The sequence below is a fragment of the Tinamus guttatus genome, unplaced genomic scaffold, assembly GCF_059628265.1.
Source record: "Tinamus guttatus ecotype Peru unplaced genomic scaffold, ASM5962826v1 Tinamus_guttatus_pri_ptg000214l, whole genome shotgun sequence".
Lineage (NCBI taxonomy): Eukaryota > Metazoa > Chordata > Aves > Tinamiformes > Tinamidae > Tinamus > Tinamus guttatus.
The window spans coordinates 310,195-323,079 of NW_028288748.1; the positions used below are offsets into that span (position 1 = coordinate 310,195).

At 45.1% G+C, this 12,885-nt stretch overlaps 1 pseudogene; it reads right to left on the minus strand.

Annotated features, from left to right (window-relative positions):
- LOC148594685 (GTP-binding protein Rit2-like) overlaps positions 1 to 12,885 on the minus strand; it is a 117,141-nt pseudogene that overhangs the window by 48,617 nt on the left and 55,639 nt on the right.

The window sequence follows — 12,885 nt, forward strand, 5'->3', positions numbered from 1 at the left end:
GTTGTAATCAGACTCTGTTCAATGACTCTAATATGTGTGCTCACAATGTAGTTATTATTAGAGGCTGTGATTTTGTGTATGTTACCCATGTTTAATGACAATCTGTATGTGCGCTGCCATAATAGTGCCTTGTTACTGCATGAGGCAAGTGAGACACTATCTTGATGACCAGCTGAAGTCTAAGTGCCTCCTACCATAGTCAAGGGCAAGACTGAGTTGACCTCTGTGTTTGCCACCAAGAAGAACCTCGAGCTCCGCTGTTGGCTGCAACCCATTAGGCGTTGAGCGGTGGGGGCACATGCCATGCCAGACCTTGATGTGAGTGATGGCCACCTCTCTCTCTGAGGGACATCTAGGAGGCGAATGTAGGCCAAGCGGCCTGCTGCTGGCATGAGTGACAGCTAGTGTAATTAACTTCTGCACAGAACCACAGAAATTGCCTGAAAAATTGCTTATGCTAACTCTGCTGCACGTAGGCCCACTGGACTGCTTATGCCACTCTGCACAGTAGGGCGGCTTACTATTTTAGGTACCAGGTTTCCAAAAAAAAAAAAAAACTCAAATCAAAAAAACTCACGTCATTGCTCCAGGGATGACTGCCGCACAAGCACTGACCATGCTACACAGACCGGAATGCTGGCTAGCAAAATCCTGCAGTGCTACAATGACAGCTTTGCCATCATTGTTAATAGATGTAGACTCGGCTCGGTATGCAACCTTGCTGCAATGGGTATGCTTCTGCTTATGCATGGCCACAGATGTGAGAAGGCAGGGGCATGTGCTGCATGACTCTAAGCGATCATACCACATCTATGCACGCCTAGGTCCGGACGTTACAGGACCTGACTCATCAATTGAGAATGGATGGTGATTGGACTCCATTCGGACAATGGACGTGGGGTTGGCCATAGCTATAGAAACTGTTATTCGAGCTGTTATTTCTATTTCCAATATTATCATATGCTGTATTCCTTGCATAGTGATGCTGACGAGAGGCATGGTTGTACTGCTTTGAAAACATTATCTGTTCGGGTGGTGGCTATGACAGATTGACCTCTACAGATCACGGGGTGGTATGTATAGGAGGTGAGAACCTTTATGATTGTTTATGATCTCTACAGATCACGGGGTGGCATGTATTGGAGATGGAAATTTCTGTGATCTGTAGAGTCATAACAATCTCCTGTGAGAAGAAGAGGCCAGACCTTGGGAAAGAAGATGTTTGCCTGCCTAGGCTGGGCGATAAGAAGCACGGATGCAGCTGCTCAGCCCACTTCACAGGCAGCACCCCCTGGAAACCTGTTGAAGCCGGCTGCTCGGCTGGGCTTGTAGCCAACTTAACCGCAGACGTCCTCCAAACTAGCTTTGGAGGTCAAACACCCGGAAATGAGGAAGAAGAGGAGGAAGGCAGGACCCTCTAATTGAGGGCTGAGACCCCGGACTGGTGCACACGCCTGCACACCCAAGGAGGGGGAGAGTTGCGCAACTAGAGGGGGAGTTTGTCCCCCCCCAGGCTGCCTCCTGGGTCGTGCTGACCCTACGTGCCAGGATGCACCGGGCATAAAAGTGGACAGTGCGGAGAGAGCGGGGAGAGAAGAAACTCCTAACTTTGAGGCCTACGCTGTCTCCATGGGAGCCGGTCAGTAACTCTCTCTCGTCCGCCAGCTCGAGAGGATGTTCGGGTCCAGATCGGCAGGTATCACCTCATGAGTAATTATCCATACTTTGCTGCTTTTAGGTGCTTTCAGCTGAATAAATGCTTGATGTAGGCACCTCATTCTGGCGTGATTATTGCCGAATCCCGAGCCCATCCGGAACACCTCGTGACCATTATTTTTGCCTCTGAAATTGTACTAGCGATATGAGTGTGGATGAATTTTAAGATGCAAGGGATAATGATCATAAAAATAAGATTATGGGACCAGCTATTGCGGACATTAGGGTGGTGAGCCATGGGAAGCAGTTCATAGAATCATAGAATGCTTAAGGTTGGCAGGGACCTCTAGAGGTCATCTAGTCCAACCCCCCTGCACATGCAGGGTCACCTAGAGCACGTGGCACAGGACCGCATCCAAGCGGGTTTTGAAGATCTCCAGAGAAGGAGACTCCACAACCTCTCTGGGCAGCCTGTTCCAGTGCTCTGTCACCCTCACTGTTAAGAAATTTTTCCTTAAGTTCATGTGGAACTTTTGGTGCTTCAGTTTGTGGCCATTACCTCTAGTTCTGTCGGTGGCCACCAGGGAAAAGAGATCAGCACCATCCTCTGCACTCCCTCCCTTGAGGTATTTATAGACACTGATTAGATCCCCTCTCAGCCTTCTCTTCTCCAGGCTGAACAGGCCCAGCTCCCTCAGCCTCTCCTCATAGGGCAGATGTTGCAGGCCCCTGATCATCCTTGTGGCCCTGCGCTGGACTCTCTCCAGCAGCTCCACATCCCTCTTGTAGTGGGGGGCCCAGAACTGGACACAATACTCCAGATGCGGCCTCACCAGGGCTGAGTAGAGGGGCAGGATCACCTCCCTCGACCTGTTGGAGACGCTCTTCTTAATGCACCCCAGGATCCCCTTGGCCTTCTTGGCCACAAGAGCACACTGCTGCCTCATGGTCAACTTGTCGACCACCATGACACCCAGGTCTTTCTCCGCAGAGCTGCTCTCCAGAAGGTCAGTCCCCAGCCTGTACTGGTGTCTGGGGTTATTCCTTCCCAGGTGCAGGACCTTGCACTTGGCCTTGTTGAATTGCATGAGGTTTTTCACCGCCCAGTTGTCCAGTCTGTCCAGGTCCCTCTGGATAGCAGCGCAGCCCTCTGGGGTATCGGCTACTCCTCCCAGTTTCATATCATCAGCAAACTTGCTGAGGGAGCACTCTGTGCCTTCAAAGAGGCCGTTATACCACGACTGGAACAGATTCTGTTCCTGTGTCCCATGGTAATATTTTTCTTTTAGATTTCTGCGCTCCATGGCTAATGTTTCCCTAATGACTCCTGACTGGTTTGCATAAAAGCAGCACGTTTCTCCAAGAGCTACACATAGGCCTCCTTGCTTCATAAAGAGAAGATCTAGTCCCCTTCTATTTTGGAGGACTATTTCAGCTAAAGAGTCCACTTGATTTTCCAATCTTTCCACTGTCTCTTCCATATATCCCATATCTTGGGCTACACGTGAGCTTAAGTCCTGCAATCCCTCTTTTTGAGTGATTAACGCAGAAGGCCCGGCTGCGGTGGAGCCAGCTATTCCTGCCCCAACCAGTAATGGAATTAAGATAGGGGCAGCTCTTTTCTCTCTCCCGTTATGATGTTCAATGTAGCTCAGGTGGGCCCTTCCGTTATCCCCGTCATACAAATACACTTAGGGTAGAATATATACTAATACACAGAAATCAGGCCCTGCGCCCAAGGATTCAAGTTGCTGGGTATTTACACAGTCAGTCAGCCTGCTCATATAGGCCCACCATGCCCTTTTTCAGGGCCTCATAATACCTGGTTCTCGTAACATTAACTCTTAATGTTCAGTTACAATTTTTCTGGTACAAGGAGGTTATCTCTCGCCTTGCAGCAATCAAGCATAGTCCTGCTCCCTGCACATCCCCAAGGGTCAATCTGGGGTGATCCCATGTACACTTGTCAGTGCTTCCTGGGAGTAGGTGCTCCTTCAGTAGCTACGCCTATATAGTAAGGAGGTCTCAGATGTAGGCATAGCCAGCAATCTTTCTCAAAAGTAGGGGAATGCTTCTGTATTGTTATGGAGACCCCTGGGTCAGGCCCGCAGACATACAGCCGTAGTCCCCATGTCCTGCCCGTATTCCAGGTTATTCCATATCGGCCCCAATACTGGGGTTTAAAAAGGATCGGTTTGCAGGTTTCGGGTATACTGCATTTACCCTTCGGACCCCGCTCTATTCTTATGAAGGGGTCATGATGCCCCCAGGAGGATTCTGTTTCACAACCCCATTGGGCACAGTGAAACTGGCCATCCCCTTGACACCCAGGATTTCCTATAGCAGGGCATATGTAGTATTGTACCTCCTGTAGTAATTCCTCCCCCACAATGGGGACCACATCCCTGAGCCGCTGCTGCCTGTGACCCCCTGTTTGGTATGCTGTTCCTCCTGTTGCCAAGGCTCGTCGTATGGGTATCGCTATTTTGCATAAATCAATTGTTATTTCAGGGGCATCACTAGTGCTTATTGACTGGATTGTGCTTCCCATTTACAGTATCCCTAATTTTCCATTTCCAGTTAATGGGGCAATAAGGACTGTGCTCATACCTTAACCCCAAAGTTTGCATACACACTGTTAAAATTTACCAGGCTCCACATATCTGTCTACTGATTTTCTCCATATTGTGACCCTTAGTGGGTTACTAGGGTCCTTGGAAATAGTCCACTTATCTGAATCTGGATTCGGTTGAGGAGGAGTTGGTTTCACATGGGAGTGATGAATCCACGCAGTTTTTCCGGCGACCTTTACCGCTGTTGGAGTGTGAAGTATCACTTGGTGTGGCCCTGTCCACCGAGGTTCCAATGATGCTGTTCGGAACCTTTTGATGTACACCAAGTCCTCCGGTTGGTTTGGGTGAGCTGGCTCTTGTATAGGCTTCTGGCTCTCGTAGTGATCTCGCAAGCCTCGGTGTATTTGCTCTCGTACCTTTTGTAATGACTGGAGGAACACTGGAGAGCTGTTAGTAATGCTCATGGTTTTTGGGGAACAAAGGCGGGGGTCTCCCACAGAGTATTTCATAGGGGGATAGTCCTATCTTATATGGGGTGCACCGTGCTCGCAAAAGCACCATTGGGAGTAAATCGACCCAGTTAGCCCCTGTTTCAATATTCCATTTAGTAAGTATTTCCTTTAAGGTGCAGTTCATTCTTTCTACCTTTCCTGAGCTCTGGGGGTGGTAGATACACCTCATTTTCCAGGTGATTTCCAAGGCTTTTGCTACTAACTGTGTAGTAAACCAAACCGAGGAATTATTTCTTGCATGAGCTTTTTCGCAGTTATAGCGGCGGTTTCTGCTTTTGTTGGGTAAGCCTCCACCCATCCCGAGTATGTGTCCACAAATACCAGTAGATACGTATATCCTAACTTTCCGGGTTTTATCTCAGTAAAGTCTAGTTCCCAGGGAACCCCCGGTGCGTCCCCCACTTCTTTAGTCCCCTGGTTTGGTGAGGATATTTTTGGGTTCACTTGAGCACATGTAGCACACCAGGCAGAGATCCTCTCCAACTTCTGACGTAGACCTGGCGTCCAGAGGTGAGGTCATACCAACTCAAGTGCCTTTTTAGGGGAGAGGTGCATGCTGGAGTGCAAGTCTCGTAGCCAGGTTTCTGCCATCTGTTCAGATAAACACAGCATTCCTCCTGGCAGCTACCACCATCCTGCATCTCCCTCTTCCCCTTGATGGTCCTTTATATGAATCTTTCTCGGCTTCAGTATATTTGGGGGCGGTATTTCAGCCACTGGGTCTGAGGCATTAATGTTAATATTTGTAGTGGCCCCACTGCCTGTTGAGCCACCTGTTTTGCTTCTCTAAAGGCTAGAGCATTGCCCTGTATCTGGGGGCTATTTCCCTTTTGGTGTGCTGGCCAATGGATAATGGCTACTGCTCGGGGGGCCCACACAGCTTCCAGTAGGGCTGAGATCTCTTCTTTATTTTTCTATGCATTTTCCTTCTGATGTTAATAGTCCCCTTTCTTTGTATATCTGCCCATGCACATGGGCAGTGGCAAAGGCGTACCGGCTATCAGTATAGATGTTTATCGCCTTTCCTCTTGCCCATCGTAGCGCTCGTGTCAGAGCAATGAGTTCAGCTCTTTGTGCCGAACTACCACGCGGCAATGATTAGGCCCATATTACTCAGCCTTCTTGTGTTACCACTGTGGCCCCTGCATACCGGACTCCATCTTTTACGCAACTGCTGCCATCCGTCTGGTGGCACCCTGTACCCTAGTTGTTTCTTGGGACAGGGGGCCTAATGGTTCTTTAAGTTACTGAGTGTGACGCTCCGGTGCCAATAAGGAACGACACAGGTTGCCCCCAAACCTTCAAAGTTACCCTGGGCTCTTCAGGCTGTCAGAGCCCTGGCCCCGGCAGTTGTTTACTTTTTTTTCATAAATAGAATTTCTCGCGAGTTTAGTGGCACATTTCGGTAAGGACAATCATTTTTCCAATGTCCTTTCTTTTTACAAATCTTGCACTGATCTCGGTCAAGAATGGATCGTCTGGGTGGTTCCCCATATTATCCTTCCTTTCCCTTCCTTGGGGAAGCTTCCTATCTATAGGACGATGGGGTGGAGCGGCTTGTAAAGCTGCCACTGTTGCTATCGTTGCCTTGGTGTTTTTTTTTTTTTTTTTTTTAAGGCATCCTCAGGTGTATCCCAGCTATCAAATACTTTCTGAGAAATTTCTACTAGCTCGGTTCTAGTTTTTCCTGCAAACCCATCTTGTTTTTGTATCTTTTTTCTTATTTCTGGGGTTGATTGAGACACAAAGGCCAGATTTATAGCTCTTTGGTTTGCAGGGTCCTCTGGATCAATAGGGGTATAAATTCGATATGCCTCTAGCAGGCGTTCCAAGAATGCAGTTGGGGATTCAGAGGATCCCTGTTTAATTTCTGCTACTTTTGACAAATTCGTAGGTTTTCTGCCTGGTAGGTTTTTTTTTTTTTTTTTTTTTTGAAGCCCTTATATCAGAAACTGCCAATACTACTCAGTGGACCTTCACGCATCCACTGTATGGTAAGCCCACTCCGGCCGTTGGAGGGGCACACATTCATCTTGAACTTTTCTACGACCATGTTCGGTCAGGTCTTCTATACCTGGTATCAATTCTGTAGCTCTTCTTAATATTCTCTCCCTCTCTTCCAATGTAAATAGAGCATGGAGGAGGTGCTGACAATCATCCCATGTGGGTTGATAACTATACATTACAAATTTAAGAAGGGATATCATGCTCCCACGATCTTGTGAGAAGGGAGGGTTTTGTTGCTTCCAGTTATACAGGTCCGTGGTAGAGAAGGGCGTGCTCCCACTTCCTCCAGGGACCTGCCTTTGCTGTAAAACTGATACCAGGGAGCTGGTGGAGTCAGGAGGGATGGCTTCACTAGTTCCCACCTGGCCATAAGTTTGACCCCTTCTGGTGTGGGTGGGGATAAAGGGTCGTCCTGGAGAGGATCACCGTGTTGATCCGGCACCACAGGGGGGCTTTGTGCTTCTTGGGGGTTATAGGGTGGTAAAATCGGATCTTCGGGTAGCTCCTGGAGGACAGGGAATTTTGGCACAGATGGCGCAGATGGAATGGGGGGCTTTTCTTCCCGCCCCATTCTCATTGCTAGTACTTTGTGCCCGTTTCCACATTTTACCATACACATTTGTAGCCAAATGGGGGGTTCTTTTAGGATATCATTCCACGGAATGATATAAGGAATCTGATCGGGGTGGCCAGGATCCCCCATAAGGATAAAAAGTACTCTTCGGACTACATCGGGGTCGAAAGACCCCTCGGGAGGCCAACCCACTCCAAAAGTTGGCCATTCACTTTTACAAAAGATTTTCAATTTATCTGCCTTAATATTAAACCCATAATTTAGGAGGGTCCATCTCCTAAAATTTTGAAAATTTGACAAAAAACAATCAAGGGGTCCTTCGGGAACAGAACTCGATTGTCCCATTCCGTCTGGATCAAAGTGATTTAGAACACAACACAAATGACACAAATAACACTTAGTACGACAACTGACACAAATAACAATGATCATGATACTACTTGCGGAATGTTCCAACCAATTTCAACCTTTACCCAAGGCAACCCAGTGGCATCCCACGCGTGCCAGTGGCGGGGAGTTATTGTCTCGTCAGACCTCCCACAGTCCACCACACCAGAAATGGGGGAGCCCCTTAACCTCCTGAATCATACGATACCTTACCTCGAGGTTTTTCGAGATCCAGGGACCTGGAACGTCATCAGGTAGCACTCCCCCTGGACCTCGGAGTTCCCTTAAGCTTGCGAGGTGCCGCCCGGTCACCAAGGGAAGGCGGAATCCAGGGACCTGAAACATCATCGGGTAGCGCTCCCCCTGGAAGCGTTCCCCCGGAGAAGTCAGGCGGCCCTTCCCAACCAGGGAGGGCCTGGCGATTACTGAGCTCCTGGACAAGCCCCCAAAATGTTAGTCCATAATCTCAATAATCACCCACACGCTCAACCTGGTGGGTTGAAAAGCAAGCTTTTATTAGCTGGCTGGCGGCGGACCTCTTACACTTTGCCTGAGATCCGCGCCGTCTTGGGAAAAAGTTTGTGTTTTTATAGACAGCTGCAACTCCTTCATACATTATTCGCAGTTACCAGTTCTTCACGGCTGACATCTTATCTCATGGTTGCAGCAAGAGCGGGGTGGCTCAGCATAAGTAGCAAGCTATGTTCACAGAAGCAGATAGCGAAAAGCAAGAGCACGGTGACTCAGCATAAGTAGCAAGCTATGTTCACAGAAGCAAATAGTGAAATTAGGTACCTAGTCACCTCAACCCTATTAACTTCTTATATGGCCCCTTTTTGCACAGGATCCTACACTGCAATCCCCCTCCGGGGGGAGGGGAGGCTGTGTGTGAAGACCCGAGGCTGGGGGGGGCGGATAAGTATACATTGGTGGATAGCAGTCCTCCGCACAGGTGGCAAAGATAGCAAAGATAGCAAGGGTGAAGGTTTTGAATCGCTTGGAGGGGGTGGGGGCCTCGCTCGCTTCTATCCCTGTTTTTGATGTAACCGCATATTCTCGCAATGCCTCACATACAATACGCCACGAGGGCAACAGTGATGATGCTGTGAAGTCCCCTCGGGTAGCCCAGTCCCACAAAACAGCACCGAACTTGTCCTAAGCCCCAGGACCGCATATTGTTGTCTCACTTAAAGCGTCACAATTATGTAATCTCCATTTTAAAAGACAAATCAAATTCCCGGTTTGGATATCCTGACCTCTCCCGGACCTATCTAAAACATGCTGCACAGCCTGCAGCAACTTTTCCTGCTCCTTTGTCATGGATCCCCCCATCGTCCTCGACAGCTAGGCTCCCACTTCCCAGTGCCAGAGCTTCCGAGGCTCGCACTCCTGAGTGCCGGAGCTTCCAAGGCTCTCACTCCTCTGTGCCAGAGCTTCCGAGGCCTGCAATTCCCAGTGCAGGAGCTTCCAGGGCTCACACTCCCGAGTGCCGGAGCTTCCGAGGCTCGCACTCCTCCGTGGTTCAGAGCTTCGTTACCATTTATCATTTGTGGCTGCGTAGATGTTGTCCTTCGTCCGTCCTGTCTGGTTTTCTCCACCTCATGATCTTCCCCGTTTGCCTATCTCGGTCCCTGTTCGGGCGCCATTTGTGGGAAATCATCAAAGGAGCAGGGACTTAAGATTTAGGGCCAGAAGCCAGAAGCCATTTCATTGAGCATCAGACCAAACGTATATATTCTCAGAGTATGTGAGCATACACTGTCCACACGCTGTCCATGCGCTCCCTCTCCCTGCCTCCAGCCAATTCCTTGACTCTATTGCTATCTGGGTCCAATCCTGCTAACGGACAACAGGTAACCAACCAGAGATCGGTGCGCCCAGCCTGTGTTTTAGGTTTCTCTATCTGCTAATCTGTTATTCCTAACTTTCACAGTTTCTCACTCCTAACTTTCACCGTTCCCACAGCTTCCCACAGTTTCTCATGGCTTCTCAGTTTCCCACAGATAAATTCAATTTTATTCTGAGATTTTTGCAACAATTATAAAATTTCTACATGTGTAAATATTTCATAAATAATTGTTTCCTTCATTAAAAATCACCATTCATCAGAAGCTAATATCCAGGGAATGTACTATAGACATGAAAAATTAAAAGAAATACTACCGTTGGCTGATCTACTTAGCCATGCAGTAATTTTGTAGAGGTTGGTTGTACTAGTCTTAATATCCACAATATGAAAGCTAACTATACTAGATAATCTTTCTCGCCCTCAGACTGGGGAGGTGAAATACACTTTGAATATAAGTGATATGCTCTATGCAAAGACTAACTCGTCATCTTTCTTGAGTGAATGGTGAATTGTTAAATTCTTCAAGACTCTCTTGTCCACCTCCTTCATCTAGATATATCAAATATGGCAGTACATATTTCAGGTCACTGGCAAACCATGCTAAGCTCTGTAAAAGAGTCATAATCTTTCTTTTTTATTTCCTCTTTTTAAAAATTTAATAGACACATAATTAGATTTTTATTCGAAATTACCATTTTGTTGGCTTTATCTTATACCTTTTAATACTTCAATTAAATCAGTGTAAATGACCCAAACAAAAATGTATGGCAATGACCTTAGAGGTTTGCTGAGAAAACTGATCTTGGATTTATCTGAGACTGATGATTTCTGAGAATTCTTGAGTTACAGTTTACTATGCTGAAACACTGTTTTCCCTCTTGTGAGGTTTTTGTTTTCCTTTCTGAGACTAAAATTAAACAGTCAGTATGAGTTATAAAGCCAAAAACCTGTTATTAAGAGAGTTCTTCTGCAAAGCATTTCAGGAGCCAATGACTCTGATATGACCATGACACAATCATTGCCAACAGACTAACAAGGTTTAATCTAATTTTACAAATCTTACTTCTAACTCCAGAATATCTCAAACAGGCAGAAAGATTGAAAGGGATGAAGGGCAGAATAATCCTTACTCACCTATAGTTGGATCATGATAGTCAGGGAACCAACGGCTTATGAACTGCATTGTCATTGCTGGAGAGAAGAAAGAGAAGGAAAAAAAGTGGGGTTAGTCTTTAAATGACAACAAGCAAAAGAACAAGCAGGGAATTCATTCACCCAAATACCAGGCTAGAAAGTGAGTCAAAAGTTCTGTTTCATGGCTACAGATGTCAGAATGCAGTTGTATTACAAAGATAACTAAGCACTGATGAATAGAAGAAATAATAATAATAATAAATATAAATAATATAGAAGAATTATATAATAAATTATATAACTATATAATAAATTATATAATAAATAGAATATTTTTTTTGTAATTCTTAATGTCTTCTTTTTAAAAAGTCCATTTATCAGTTTCTTTATTAAAATATTACATCTTTTTAACACTTGGCAAAAAAAATGTTAACCTATTAGAAACTATAGAGGAAAATCAAAACTAAACTTTTTTTTCCCCTAGGATTTCCTCAGTTACATCATAGACCAGCGTAACTAACCCTAATTAGGTCCTCTAGTAACTGATATCTTCACAAAACTGGAGATTATAATTGTGAATCACATCTTTATTATGCTGAGTAATATAGTATACTAAGATAAAAAAAATCAAGATTCAGAACTTTTTTTAGTATATAAAAACTCTGTCGGGTCACTGAACTGTCTTTGTGCAGAATTTTCTGATGACAAATATTAAAGTTTTCACTGCAGCTGCCGATCTAAATACACAAACACAGAAACAGATCAGGATAGTCTGACCTGATGTAAAAGGAGGAAGTTTTATTTATTTTCTTGACTATTGGAAATTCCTAAAGATGTCATTCCCATAACTTGTAAAAATAAAAGCATTGAAAATGAAGTGTTATAATAATAAAAAACCCTTATCAATAACAAAAACTCACTAAGCAGTGAGTAGCTAAAAGGCAAAGTGACAATCTAGAAAATGTCGGTTTGTTTATACAGTGAATTTGAAATTATTGTGAATCCCCAACAATTATATCCAAAAATCGTGCCCCAAATGTCATGTATTGTGATACAGACAGAAACCCAGAATGGTTGAGGTTGGAAGGGACCTCTAGAGATCATCTAGTCCAACCCCCCAGCTCAAGCAGGGACACCTAGAGCACAGGATGGCATCCAGGCGGGTTTGGAAGATCTCCAGAGAAAGAGACTCCACAGCCTCTCTGGGCAGCCTGTTCCAGTGCTCTGGCACCCTCACAGGAAAAAAGTTCTTCCTCATATAGAGGTGGAACTTCCTATGTTTCAACTTGCACCCATTACCCCTCGCCCTGTCACTGGCCACCACTGAGAGGAGTTTGGCCCCATTCTCTTTACGTTCTCCCTTCGAATGATGAATGATCACAAGGTGAAAGTCACTGTCCCTAATTAAAACTATTTTAATTGCTATACAATACTTAAATAATTGAGAAACTACTGGAATTTGAACAAAATGGACGAACTTGACTATCTCGCACTTTCTCACAAACCAGCTGAGTACTCTCACAATTTTATACAGAAACCAAGACAGCAGGCTTGGCGATTCAGTGTGTTGCTTAGATCACAGTAGTACATCACTCATCAGAACAACATAGGAAGTTCTGCTCTCTCTGAAGTTTTTCCATAAGTGTTTAAATACTAATTTCAGCTCAGTTGAAAGGTACAAGTAGCTCCCTAACAGTGAGAGCTGTGAAGCAAAGAGAATGAGAAATGGGTAAATTCTAATGTCAGAAACATTAAGTAAAACTAGAGTCTAACATATATTTTAAACTACTACTTGATTTTAAGCCAATTTCCTGATATTTAAAGGATTATAAGTCATGTTTTTTAATGTTTGCATTAATTTTTCAATACAGATGCTACGTGGCCACTTGTATATATATATACAAATATATATATATATATAATATATTATATATATATTATATATATATTATATATATATATTTATATATATAAAAATGGTAACCCAATCCTACCTGAGTTATAACTATCAGTCCTAACACATTAATTCAAAAATAGGATTCTTACATCTTGAATATCTTACGTGCATTGAATAACAGAAGTTCTGAACAAAAAGCTTCACACTTTCAGATGGACATCAAGATAGTGTCTCACTTGCCTCATGCAGTAGCAAGCCACTATTCTGGCAATGCACAAACAGTTTCTCATTAAACA